This window comes from Melozone crissalis, unplaced genomic scaffold (assembly GCF_028551555.1).
Source record: "Melozone crissalis strain CALT ecotype California unplaced genomic scaffold, PUWL_Pcris_2 ptg000042l_1, whole genome shotgun sequence".
Taxonomy (NCBI): Eukaryota; Metazoa; Chordata; class Aves; order Passeriformes; family Passerellidae; genus Melozone; species Melozone crissalis.
In genome coordinates, this window is record NW_026535820.1 from 54233144 (window position 1) to 54248004 (window position 14861).

Consider the following 14861-nt stretch of genomic DNA (forward strand, 5'->3'; position numbering starts at 1 on the left):
TTTGCTCAGGGTTCATGGAAGACAAAGTTTGAAGAGAGGGTTCTTTATTTTAAAAAGTGTTATATTAAGGCATGAAACATTTTCGGTATCAAGAAGGTTCCTTCAGAATGATGGAATGGGGTCTGGGGCTGGGGGAAATTCCCCTGTCTCTCATCTTTGGGACCATCTTCTGTTGCTTAAACTTGGGAAGTGTGTCTTTCAGGATAATTCCAATCAGAGGGGAACTACTGGAGAATCACTATTATTTTAGTATATTGGCTACATTAGTCTCTGTTCCAGAGGACCATGAGGCTTAGTCAGTAACCTGGGAATACTTTCCTGTGAGAAACAGCATAGTTCTCATATCTATGTGTGCCTAGTGTCCTGCATTTGGGGATGATGAAGTATTTTCTGCCTCTGAGAAGAGATAGATGAATAACAAGCCCAGAGGGAAAGAAACATTCCAGAACTTGACTATGAGGGACAGTTGCAGAAAAAGGACGAAAAAGTGTGTCTGCAAATAGGAGAGCTTCTAAAGGAAGAAATACATGGTTGTGCAAGAAACCTGCATATTGGAGAAAAGTAGATCACACAGAAAAAGGTGCAAAGAAACAGATATGGAAACAGAGCATATGGATTCTGCTAGCAAAATGGAAAACCTTTGGTTTTCTTTCTGCATTTATGTATATATTAAAATATTTACCACTATGACAAAGTCTTTAACAGAAGATGAAAGGGGTGGTGTTTGCTTGATTATAGGAGCAGAGTGAAAGGCTGGGAGAAAGCAGGGAGAAAACAAGTGGGTGTAGCGGTGCCTCTCATTAGATAAAGGGAGTTTTTCATTCTCTTTCCTGCTGCTCCTCAATTTACGAATCGTGTTGCATTTCTAGGCTACCATGCATCCTTTGGCTTCTTCTTACCATGTCTTGCCAGCCTATCAAATATTTGTACAAATTCTCAGTGCAATATTGCCGAAATTTCAATCCCCTGAGAAACTTGTGCCAGTGATCATCACAAGCCAATTATCAAAACTAGAACCTTGCAAGACAGGTAATTATTCCAACCTAAAAAAACCCTAAATAAATAAATCTAGTTTTAAATTAAAAATCACTGCCCTACAGTATTTAGCCAAGAAAGGGCTTCATACCTGTAGATTTCATTGGTAGTATGGTGTTTAAACAGAATTTAGGATTCTATTTACCTTTATCACAAGATTCATCATTTTGTGACAATTGATGTTGTAATCATATGCTAAGTTTTTATCCCTTATTTTATAAGTGAAATTGGGAATTACTGATAAATAAGTATTTCCATAAAATATTTTTTCTTTTGAAGCTTTCCAATTGGAAAGTTGAAATTGATATGTAAAATGGAAGAAACATGGGTTGTTATAACAAAAATGGAAATCAATTTAAACCAGTTTTGGTGAGGTTTATTTGCTCAGTATTTAAGCTGGAAACTTCTACACTTTCCATCTGGCTTCTTTCAACAGTTATGTGTTGCAGTAATCAAGTATTTTGACAGCTGAAATTCCATGAAAATCCTATCCATTCCCAACTGGAGGACTAATACCAGGAATTTCATAAAACTTGAAAGGGTGATGTTTCCTTAAAACAGTAGGATATAAGGGAGAGAACCAAAAGAGGAAAAATAAAGGAAATTTCTGCCCCCTCTTTGATGGAAAGTTCCACATGTTCATCTTTAGAAGAAGCAGAGCACAGGTAAACTGGCCAGATTCTTATGTAATTTTGGAACATTTCTTGTTCCCATTCTCTGCTTTCATAATTTGAAATTGTTCAGACCCACTATTCTCAAATGAACAGAAAAGTTATTTTAATGTGTGTTTATTATAAACTATGATTTTTTTTTATTTGTACTTTTGCTGTTTCTTGCTTTTTTAAATTCATCGTTCCTCAGTGATCTGATCCTTCCTTCTCAGCAAGGTTTGGTGTTGGGGCACTCAATTAATTATAGAGAAGCAGCACTTGCCAAGAAGAGCCAGGAATTGCCCAAAGGTGGTAGTACTGATTCAGAAAGTGGCTCTCCCTTGTGAGTCAGGATGCAAAAAGTCATTTTGTTGTTCGTCCTTTGGATGAAAAAGAAGTTTCAATGTTTAAATGCAGCTAGATACAATTAACATCATAGTGCCCTTGAGGTGCAAGTGACTAGTCTCTGTTTCAAAGGACTCCAGACATCTTGCACGGTGTGTGAGGGTGAAATAGGCATTACAGCACTCACAGCGGGGTTAACATAGATGGTTACCACAAAAAGGCACATGAAAGTTACTGCTTCTCTTCCCCCTCCCTCCAGCCTCCTCCTACATTGCAAATAGCACACAAAGGTCACCTGCAGAACATTGTGGCTGGGTTTGGGTTTGTTTGTTTGTTTGTTTGGGCTTTTAAATTATTATTTGTTTATTTGCTTTTATGGATAGAAAAATTAAACAAGGAAGGAACATTGAGGGCAAAGGGGTTGAAATTCTTGGTTTCTGCCTGCTGCTGCTTTTGGCTTTTGAATCCCACTGGCAAAATTCCGAGGCCTGGCTCCTACTTCTAAGCTCATGGTGAGCCCAAGTGTCCTTTCCAATATATTCTGCTTAGTAAAAGCTAAATAGCTAAATGTCAAAGAACAAAGCTGTAGTTGTTTCCTATTAATGATTTTTTTTTTTTTTTAGTGCTGATTTGCCATTGCTAGCCACCGTTACTTTTTTGCTCTATGTTTCTGATAATTTCTAAGATCCACTGTGGTAGGTTAGTTGAATTGTCTTACCCTGATTGCATGCTTGTTCAGTCCACATATACTTAAATACAGACATCTTAATATCATTCTCTATTGGCCAGAGCTAGCAAGACAACTAGGAATGTGACCATAATATTTGGCACATCCATCCTCTCCCTTATTCATTATGGGGCTGTGATTGACAAAACCAGGAGAATTTCCACTGAAGCCCCACATGATAAAAGATGAATATGAGCTTTCCTCTGTGGAGTGGTCCTGAGCATGTGCAAATATTTCCAAAGGAAGTCCTATGGACTGCTTGGTCATAATTTCTAATCCTCTGTAAAAACACCACTTGACTCATTCCTTGAGGTGTTGGCATTTGTTGGTTTTCTACACGTGGATGCATGGACTGGAGACGGGCGCTATTCCAGGCAAAGCAGGGTTAGTTGTTTCTTGTTGATCAGCTGTTAGTTGATGCAGGTTGTTAGTTGTTAGGTGGTCTCTCTGGCCTGCAAACCCTTCTTTTCCTGCAGGATATATGTAAACAGGTTGTGTTTGCTGTCAAAAGCTTCCATGAGTAGCAGAGGCCCCCTTGCTTGCCCACAGCAGCCAGCATCCATGCTGCAGAGGGGAGGGATGCACAACTGTGAGCTGGACCTGCATCGTGTCCTTTGGAACATTTATGTTCTTCTGTGCTCCTAGAGAGCCAGCTGTAACAATTTTTCCTTTGAAACAGATCTGGCTTGTACATTTGTGCTGTCCTTTTAGCTTAAAACATGTTCTCAAGGGCAGGGTTTCTTAACTCTCAGCTTTTGCAAGGCATAGTATCACACCCGTGGTGGATATGGCATGCACAAGGTGACTACAAAGACAGCATTGGCCCAGGCTATTCATTGTCTTTTCTACAGTGTGATATTTGCAATAGTTTGTGTCAAATACAGGTGCAGAGTGGTTTCCTATTCCTGTTGTTAAAGGCATGAATGCTCATGGGTATCAGCATCTATGGTAAAGTCAGCATGAAGCACTCTAGAAAAGCACCTTTGCTTTTGTCTGATTTCCATTGCTGTGTGATTCTCTGTTCTGTACTAGCAAAAGGCACCATAAGCATGATGCCCAAAACTCCAAATATTTGGGCCTAGTGAAACATCACAAGAAGCAGCAGCCAGCACAGGGTTAGATAAAAATTATGGAAGATGTGAAAAATGGGAGAAGTTTGTTGTAGCACTGCTAAAGGAGCTTCTTCAAAGGGACAAAAAAATACCCAGCACTGGTCAGAAAAGGCTGCAACTAGTTAGTAGAAAGAAATAAAACTCCCAAGAATTGCAGATTAATAATTCCTCATTCAATCAAGTGTATTAGTATGGTTCACAATTTTTAATGGTTCACTGTTTGTTTAAGGACCCATAATTCAAAAGTTTCAGTGTATGTATTGATGGGAATGGATGTGAGATGCTTCTCTCTAGGAACTGAAGATAAAAACACATTAGAGTTGCCAACTATGAGTGGCAGAAGTTGTTCAGGGCTGTGTTTTTGGCTCCTGAAGAGGATTAAAATTCCAGCACTTGATTCTGGTAAAGATAAAATATCCCAGTCCAGACTGGCTTTGGTCTTCTTCTGCTGTGTGTTCCTTAACATGCTATAAATCCCTCCACTACAGTTTAACCTTAAGATCAAAGACACTTTTGCAAGCTGCTGTTTCATTGTACTCAGTGATGCTGAAAACTGACTTTGTGTCTGTACAGGAAAGCTTTTGCATTTCTAGCTTCAATCCGCCAGGCCAGTAAATTTATGAGAGGCACTCCCAGCCTATCACAGATAGTTGAAAAGCATTCAAAAGCAATGGTCAGTGTATAATTTTAGTGAATTCTTGACCTGGAACTTCTGCTGAGGACATTACTTTATAGCCACCTGTCATAAGGTGAGGCACCTGGTTTATGTAATTTAATAATTTTGACCATGCAATCTAACTCTTTCTGCTTTTTATCAGAAAATGATGCTAAATAGCCACAAAAAATATAATTAATTAATATGGGAAGGATATAGAGTTCTTGGCCTTCAGAGCAGTATCCTGCTAATGAAGCTTCAGGTACTGCGCAACCACAATTTCAACATATCATTATTCTCCAGGGTTCATAAGTAACCAGAATTGTTAATTTTCTTAAAGAAAAAAAAAATAATGGTAAAGGGTATGGAAAGGAAAGAGCAAACAAAAAGAAAAGGTCTATCTCGGAATTCAGGTCAGGGAACAGCACATATTAGGCCAAAGTCTAGGAAGGAGCAGGAGACTAAAAGTGATTAAAGGACATAAGAGAAAGGAGTGCAAAAAGAAAGAGACTGAAATGGAAAAATAATGAGAAGGCCATGGACACCCAGAAGTACTTTTGTAGTTCTGACTTTTGAAAAATCATTTCTGGTGCTGACCATCAGCTAGATTTTTTGACATATCTGTTTTCTGAGGGAAGTGTTTTATTCTAAGTGCAGTCCTACTAGCAATTGTTTCTGGCATGCCTGGCTCACCTTTCCTTTGCACTTTGGTTGGAATTATTTGCTACCCTTGTGCCGCTGAGGGTAACTTCAGTACATCAGTAATAAAGTCTAACATGCTCTTATATAGCCAAAGGATTGGATTAGATCAGATCCACAGCTTCTTCTGTCTGTTTCTCTGAATAGTTTTACCCTAACAAATATCTAAATCTTCTTTTCATATCAACAGTAGTCAAGAAACAGTAACCCTAGTAACTTCTTCTAGCTCAACATTTCATTTCCAGTTTAAAAAAGTCCTCAGCAAGTTGAAACAGAGAAGAGGTGACTGTACAACAGAGCCCAGGGCTAACCTTTGTAAGCATGTGTTAGCTTAGTCATGGAGAGACAGATTAGGAGTGAAAAAAAATGTAATTGGACGTGTTTTATTCTATAATTTCATTTTGTTCTTAGAAGAAGGTTTCAGGCAAAATGATAATGACAGCAATTTATTCAATTTATCCAATGAAATATCTCAGATTGTATTAATAGGCTGAAGTGAGGTTTACATGTGTAGTTTTAGGTATAGTTTCCTATAGAGACAAGCTCTTTAGGTCAGTAGTTAATCTCCACCTAGATGCAGTCTACTGAGATGGACATTGCAAAAACACACGACTTGCATAATTTGTAATTTGGACTGGAATTTCTTCAAGAAACTATCTTTTCCTTGGGATGGCAAACTGGGACAGCCTCTTCTCTGGGGGACGGACAAGCTCTTCTTGGTCTAAACTAGTGTAACTTTAACACTTCTTACTTGAAGAATGTTTTGGAAAATTTCATCTGGTTAAAATGACTCATTAGAACATTTTCAGGAAAAAATATAATTGTAAAATTAAATTGATCTCCCCTTCTACCTAAACCAACAACAAAACAAAAAAAAATGAAACTGACTGAGGAAATATAAATATTTTGAACTTGGGGCAATGACCATGCACTTTTTTCCCCATCTTCCCTTTGGCTTCCTAATTCAGAAACTTGCTGAAGTGTTTTGTTCTCCACGTTATGAAAGAGGATACCTTTCCTTGAGTTTTATGATCTTTTAGGAAAAAGAAAATGTTGCTTTCTGGACTCTAGCAGTCAGGGCACGAAACTTGTTTTCTGTATGTAGCAATGCAATGTATGTAAAGCATGCATGTCTTTCACAACGTAGCCCATTCTGGCTTGTGGCTGATGTGTAGATAACTATCAGAGATGAGCTTGGGAAGAAACAGATTAGGAAATTTTATGCAGACTCACATTTTTTATTAGTTTATATGGGCTTTTTTTCTTGTTGTGTTTAGTTATATTGAGCGAAGACATAGGTGCTCCATCAGTGGTGGGAAAGGAATAGCCCTGTTCCAGCCACCTGTACAGCTTCTCTAGGGCTTGACAGACTGCTAGAGCTGTGTTTAGATGAACCCCACAGAGTGTCTGCATTTGCATAGGCAAATACCCATGCCAGTGGTACGTGCCAACACCTCCCAGCTGTGTGCCCAGGTGACCTGCCAGGCAGCTCCAGTGATCTGCTCGTGCCACAGCCACTTACTTACATAGAGAATCCTGAGCATTGAAGTCCAGTGTCAGAGCTGGTCCATAAAAGTCCATGGAAATGCATATGAACCCCAAAAAGAAGTTGGCAGGGAGCCAGACAGAAACCCTGCAGAGTCTCCCTGGGGTGTGGTGCCCTGTTGGATTGCTGGAGTAGCTCTTTGGAACCTGTACTAACCTTACACCATACAGATGAAAGTCCATCTTTCATGGATGCATTAACTCTGATGTCTGGAACAACACACTTTCACATATGATATTTCAAGCTGGACTTGCAAACCCAAATTACTATGAAGGCAATAAGTGGTTTTGGAGCAGATTGACATATATGTGTATATATATATATATATATAAAATTTCAGTTCATGTTCCCATTGCAGCATTAGAACACATGGTCATTCATGCTGGCAGCTCACTGCCATTCTGCATGTGTAAATATAAAGGGAGGCTAAAGGAGTGCTTCTCAGCATTCTACCTTTACATCCATCCTTTCACACTTTCAGTGCCTTCAACTTGTTTCTTTGGGGAGGAAATCATAAAGCCATAGAATGGTTTGGGTTGGAAAGGATTCAAATGGTTAAACTAGATGGTTAAAAACCATCTAATTCCAACCCCCCTGCCATGAGCAGGGACACTTTTCACTGGATCAGGTTGTGTAAGTCCCCATCTAACTTGGCTTCCAGCACTGCCAGGGATGGGGCATCCACAGCTCCTCTGGGCAACTTGTCTGGTGCCTCAGCATCCTCACTGTAAATAATTTCTTCCTAAAATCTGCCTAAAGTCTTCCTACCCTCTTCCGGTTTATAGACATTACTCCTTGGAAAAATCTCGGTGCATAGGCCAGAATAAGCAGCAGATGATGGGATCCTCCAAGCAAAATCCCCTGCATCCCAGTGTAGGTGCAGACCCAACTAAATCTCCTTACAGCAGAAATACTTGCCATCTGCCAAGCAGAGATTCTTCTGCTTTGGATCACCAAATATTATTTTCACTAATTTTATTCCAGTTATCAAGGCTGTCTCCAATTTTCTTTAGGTTATTGATTTCTCTCAATATTCCCTTTCAGCACTGGATACTCCCATGTCCCCTATATCTCCTTATCTACTTTATAATTCTGTTAATCCACTACATCTTCTCTAGTTTAAAGCAGCAAGCTCCTCCATGCCACAACATCAGATGTCATACAGGGCTTCACATAAATCTGCCACAATTCCAAGAAAATCAGTTCAGAGAGAAAGATTAAAAGTCATAGCCCCATTTTAACCAACCCAAGCTGTATTTTATGCTATTCTCTATCTGCTTTGCATACAACAGAAGTCAGACTTACAGGTCTGTAGGGGCCATCATATTCCACCTTTCACCTTTTTTTCTTGCTGTTCTCCTCTCATATGGTTTTGTTTTGTTTCCGACACAGACACAGAGTATGGTGGAGGTATTTAAAATAGGAAAAATCAGTAAGAGCTCAAATCCTGCAGGAGTTCTTTATGTGAACTTCCAAACTATTCAGGAGGAGTTTGTTATAGAAACCCTTTATGAGATCAAGTTTGACATCAAGACTACCAAACTAGCAATTGCACCAGTGTGCTCCTCAGTGCAATAATAATTCACTATACAATGGCAACAAGGGTTTGTCTGTCCAAGTTTAATCCAAAAGCATACAATGCGGAGGGAATTAAAAGTTGAGGAATGTTTTTGGTTCTGATCTTGGTATCCCTAGGTTGCATTCTGTATCAACAAATTGGAAATAACGTGCCTTTAATATCTTACTGTGCCAATTTTATTGGAGAGTATCAAAAAAAACTTTTAAAAAAAAGCAGGAGTTACCATAACTAATTATCATTACTCAAGAGACTTATATGGGACTTAGTCGGTACAGAAGCATTAACAAAAATTTGTGGGTGCTGTGGTGCCCCAGCCAGCAGACATGGCAAGAGCTGGGGTGTCAGTCTGGACCCTGTGGTCACAGTCCTGGCTCTGGCCATGGGAATACACACAACTTTGGCTTGAAGCAAAGTGCATGAGGATTTCTGTATAATTCAGTTCATTGCAGTTGTTGATGCTGCAGCTCAAATCAGCATTTATTTGACTGAATGATGTTTAAGATGATGAAATGATCTCTAATTATAACGTGCTGAAAGAGCTCCTGAAAAATTGTCTCCTTTCTGCTTTTAATTTAGCTGGAGGCATTGGAAAAGAAATCCAGACAGTGGAAAAAATTTCTTAAGTCACAGTCAGGATTCATACATATTCTTCAGGAAACTTCCGTGTCTTTTTTGGTGTCTCAGGCCCTGTCCTAGTACAGCACAGCAATGTGCATTTGACCTCAAGGATATATCTTAGTGAGATCAGAGGAGCATGCACACATCACATCAGTTTTGATTGTATTTGGAGCCAGGCAGATCCAAGTGTTAGACTTTTCATTCAGTCATTTTAAATTGTGTATCAGGCAAACCCATAAAATTTTGTCTTCTTTTTACTTCTCCCTGTTTGCCCACAAGGTAGCAATTCCCAGATAAATGCTATAATCAAGTTCCTTTTGCCCATAGTGTTTTGTGTCTGTTCTGAGCAGTAGTATTTCAGTATGCACACCATAAAACTGTAGCGGATTATTTGCTCTGAGACACAGCACATCACAAATGCACATGTAGTTTGTTGTTCTCTCTCACTTCAAGCTTGCTACTACTGTTGGTGCTTGCCATTTTTCTTTTGACTTTTGTAGCTTCTAGTGCTCTTACTGTCCTGTACACTGAGTCTCTACTATTTCATGCTCTTTCCAGGCTAATGCCAACAATGCATGTAATACACTGATTATTTCCTCTGCTAGGTCATAAATTGCATTCTCTCTCATAGGATCCAGTCCTGCAGTGTCCTCAACTGTGTTCAGGCATGCAAGAGCATGCTGTGAGGAAAAAGTCACATTGGTTTGTACAGGGCTTTTTTAAATGGTGAAACCAAACACCTGCATGAGTGCCTTGCCATCTGGTCTGTCAGGAATGGCCTTGAATGGTCAGCCACCACAGAGCTTGAGGGATGGGAGCAAGGCACCAGCTCCTCACTGTTCCCAGGCAGAAGACAATTTTCCCCTTCAGTGCAGAGCTCAAGGAGCCCTGGTAGTGCTGAGCATGGCGGTCACTCCCCAAAAAGTCACTCCTGAGCTGCTTTCTCCATGGCCCAGCACTGAGCCTTTGAGAGGAGGGCCAAAACGCTGCCCCAGGAGGCTCTGAAGTTGTGTTGGCACAGACAGTGTTGTGGAGGGAGCACTGGGGAGAAAGCGGTTTGCTGAGCCAGAGGGTAGGAAGAGAGAAGGGGTTGGAGATGCAGGCTAATCCAGAAAAATGTGGGTACTTTCCATCTGAGAACTGGCATCTCACCAAAGGATCCTTGGGTCTGCTTGGAGAGGACATTACCCGTTCTTGCTGCAGGGTGCTTTGGCTCCTAGGTCATTTCCAGAGTTGTTATTGCAAAGTAATATTCACGAGAACTGATCTGGGAGGTAAAAAAAAAAATACGCTTTTCATCTGTGTGTGTGACCCATGATGAAGCTTAATCAGCTTTGTAAAGTATCTTCTGTATCCTACTGTTTCCAATAAATAAAGCTTCAGATAAAAATTAGGCATTTAAAGAGACCCTCTCAGTAGGTTTAGGGTTTTTTCCCTTCAATATTCCTTCTATTTATTTATATCTTTTTGTGATAAATGGTCACTGTTTTGCCAAGCATTCAGTAGAGTTTTTAATTATGCATACTAGCATTTTATGTAACTTTTTGGTTAATTATTACCAGTAATTTCTGATATTTTCGGAGGGGTGGATGCTGACTTACTGCGACTGGCCTTGGTGTCTGTGAGTGTGTATTATGACATCCCACTTGCTTTTCTTTAGGAGAGTGGGACAGAAATCAAACCAAATAAAAGAATACTGAGAACATTTTGAGCAAGCTTGGATCCAGAGAGAGAATGTGGTGCTTGGGTTGTCACTCTAAGCATGGGCCAACTGATCTTTTTCGAAGTTTTGTTGAATTATTTTATATAAAAAAACACATCAAATATAACTGTTCATTTAATATAAAAAAGTAATTGGAACACATTACTTATTTTAAGCATAGAGGCACATACCATTCAAGAGAACAAGCCCATAAAATTCATATTTGCATCTGCTCTAGACATCTGAATGATACTTTCTGCTCTGTGCAATCTCTCAAGCTGCTGTGCTCTGCACCTCTCCTGTGCAGGCCGTGTGATTTTAGTGAGCTCTTTTTGTTTGCCAAGACTGCAAAAGCAGATCAGAGAGGGAGGGGTCTGCCCTGCAAAGACACCAACAGGGATCTGATCCTGACAGTTCTGTGCAAGCCAATATGTAACTCTGGCCATTTTCTAGCAAATTATATTTTGCCTGTAAGTTTGGTAGTATAATTTGCATTTATGGTCACTTAGCGTCTCTCACTTTACTTTGGGGTATATTCTGTTGAATTCTTATGTTATTTTATTCCTATATATTTGCAGCAACTCTTAACCACTAATACTTTCTGAAAATAATTTGCAGGTTTGCCAGTTAGGTGCTGAACTTCAACCACTTTTGTGCCCTATGTATGAAGCATATATTATAAGAGGCTTTCTTAAAATGTCTCCTCTGAAATTTCAGACCATGTTTAATCTTGCTCACACATCCAGCACTGTAATTTCAAGTTCAGCTTGCAGTTTATAACTCTGCAATCCTTTTTTTGAAGAGCTGCTAACCAATTATTCTCCAACCTATGAGTGAAGAGTTGCATATTTGTGCCAAAACCATAATACTTTGTTCTTCTGTCTACTAAATAAAATTCTGGTTTTGCAGAGCATTTCTCCAATCTTCCTGCAGGCGTGCATATTAATAATAATAAAGTTTTGCCCCTAAATCAGCCTTAACCAAGTAATTTAACAAAGGTCAGGGCTGTTTAAAATGTAGTCACAAGAGTCTAAAGAAGTGAATAGATGCAGATGGTAAAGAGAAGAGCTGTAATACAATAGCTAAAATCGTGTTAGTTCAAGCTGTGAAAACATTAATCCTGAGAATAATTAATCCCTGGAATAATGTTTGTACGATTGCTGTACAGTTCTACAAGCAAGTATAAGAAATTATTATGTATTATTATGCCAATAAACACAATAATAATTCTTCTTTTGCTAATGATCTGAATACCCAGAATTAAATAATTTTGCAAATTAAGTGGTTTCACAAAATGACCAGCATGTATAATTATATTTTTATAGAGGTGCATACACATATACACTTTCTCTAAGAATTATGGACCTTTATTCCGAGTAAACCTTTAATTAGGTTTGTTCCATAATTTCTGATCATCTTTGTATATACGTGTGATGTATAGAATCAGTGGTTGGAAAAAAATTAGAAATCCCACTCAGTCTTATATTCATGTCACTTCTCATCACAGGAAGTGACAATGAATGTGTTTAAAAGTGCTGATGTGATCACTGCAATGACTGCTACAAAGCAGCCTAATTCAGCTTTTCCAGGAAACCTGCATAAAGTCTGGGTGTTTGTCCTATGAGTGACAGTTATAATCAGTACAGATAATTTTGGAATCAGAATAATTCCTCAGGCACAAGCCCAAGGAAGCTTTGCACATTTTCTTTGTATGTATTTTCAGCTACAGTAGGCCAGCTGTTAAAAAAATACAGTGCACAGAAAATACAAACACTAATGAGGAATGTTAGACCAACTTGGCATGCTAATGTAATTCTTGCGGAAATTCCTCCCTTTCCTCTCCCCTCTTAATTTTTCAAGTGCATCTTCTCATAATCTATCCTGATTACTTGACTGCTGAGATGCTATTAATTCCTTTTCTTTCCACAAGATTCCAAGATATTAATGGTAGATAAAGATAATATTTTTCTACATGCATAGAACAAACCATAAAACAATGTGATATGATTTGTGCATCAAGCCTAGCATGACTGTTTTAACTGTACCATCTTTTCAGAAAGTAAATCAGCCTCAACTTTAATCTGTAAGTGATGAAGTGATGGCAAGTCTACTGCATCTATATTCAAGCTGACCCAGAATTTAGATTCTGATATTAATTTCTTCATTCTCAGTTTCAAAATGAAACTGCCATTGTGCTTTTATTTTCTACAGCCTTTAATGTTAAAAAAAATGTTTGCTAGTGGAAATTTTTTGACATTTTCTTTAAGAGTTTGCTTTATCAATTTTAGCAATGTCAGAATGTTTCCACAGTTTTGTAACTCATCAGAATAATATGGCTAGTAAATACATGTAAATCCATTAGTTTGCTTCATTTAAAAGGAAGGAAAAAAAGAATTAAAATACTGAGTCATCAATCCTATCCCATGCAGCCAATATCAATGATCAGTCACAGTTCTGACCTCAAATTTTAATCCTCTCTTCTAAAGTAGAATCCCCTTAAAAGTAAATATTACCTAATTTTGAAGCTCTGAATGTAAGCTCAGAGAATGTAACAGCATCTGGGGTGCGCTCCAGTTGTGCTCTGTGCTCTGATCCTTACTTATAAGCCACATTTGTGTCTTTCAAGATCACTGCAAGATTCATGTGTGTTCATGAAGATAAGTCAAAACAGAGGCTATTAAAGCAGAAAGGTTTATTAATTAGTAATTAGATAAGTAAATGAACTGAGTAAGAAGAATTATTTAATTCTGCATGGAACCTTTCTTTTCAAATACAGGGTTGTTTCCTTACAGCAAAACCATACCAAAAAATAATTTTTTAAAAAAAGTGTTAATTATACTCCTAGACCTGCTTACATGTCAAAACCATTTTTTCAGTGTTGCTTCATTGTTGAGGGTTAGTGTACCTCACCAGCAAGTGGCAGAACATGTCCTAAGCAGGGATTTTCCATTGCATGCCGCAATTACAGACAATTGACATTTGATTATAATAACCAGAAAACTTTCATGAAATAAATGACACCTGAGTAAGCTTCATAACCATTTGCCTCACCCTCCCTTGGAATGCATCTCTGCTGTGTGAAGGCTAGGAACAGTTCTGGTGATTGCAAGCACAATTATTAGAAGCCAGGGGAGCACAGAACATTTCCTGAGATAGGTTGCGCTGGATAGCTTACACACTGCTTGTAGTGGATTTTAGAACTTTTTCCTTGTGTGTAGGTCTGAGTGTGTTCCCAGGAACAAAATGGTAGTCTGTGCTGGGGATTATACACTTGCCTCCTAAAGTTTCTGTGATTCCTGAACTTGGTTCAACCCTGTCTTGTATTTTTACCCACTCTCTGCTAGGTCATTGAACACTGATTAGAAGTGATGCTGCCAAATCCTTTTGTAAAGAAGTGCAGGAATTGTGCCACTTGTTTTTGGTGCCTGAGCAGCAGCAGCAGCAGGCAAAGCTGCCGGCCTGTGTGAACTCGTCACTCTGTTATGTAACACTCTCTGTAACTTTGCTTGTTTCATGACCACGTCCAGCTAAACTGCTGAGAGCCCACAAACTGTGTGCCAAGAGCGTGTGGGTTGCAGATGTCTCTGGCCATGAGTAGCGATGTGTAAAACTGCAGTGCTGGAAAGATCCATAAAGGTACAACTCGGCAAGTGTGGTGGAACTCTGTTCCCACAGACTGAGAGTTTCTGCTTCAAAATCCCATCAGCAAACACACTTCTGTCACCTACATGGTGAGTAATGTGGAAGAAAAGTTTTCTTCGTTCAAAGACCAAAAAGCGATGACTGAAAAAACAGATTTTTTTTCCATCTTGATGCTAGCTGGAATGGGATATGCTACTGTTACTCTATATATTGGGACTTGTCACCTACATCACTGCCCTTCAGGACCCTCAAAACTACTCTACCTGTCTATCCCTCCTTCACATTCACCTGCTCATTGTCTGGATCCTACTCAGACTCAGAAGTATATCTAGAGTTGAGAAACCATCCTTCAACCCTTCTTGCTCTCCTTCCATTCTGAGGGGGAGGAACAAACCTGGCAGCTGCAGCAGTCCTTTTGCATGTTGGGATCACAGAGGAAGCATGGGCAGAGTCAGTAAGATGTTTCACATACTTAATTGTTGCACAGAGTTGAGAAGGCTTTTCCAGTGTAAACGAATGGTATTTGTTGTGTTCCTATGAATCCCATGGGT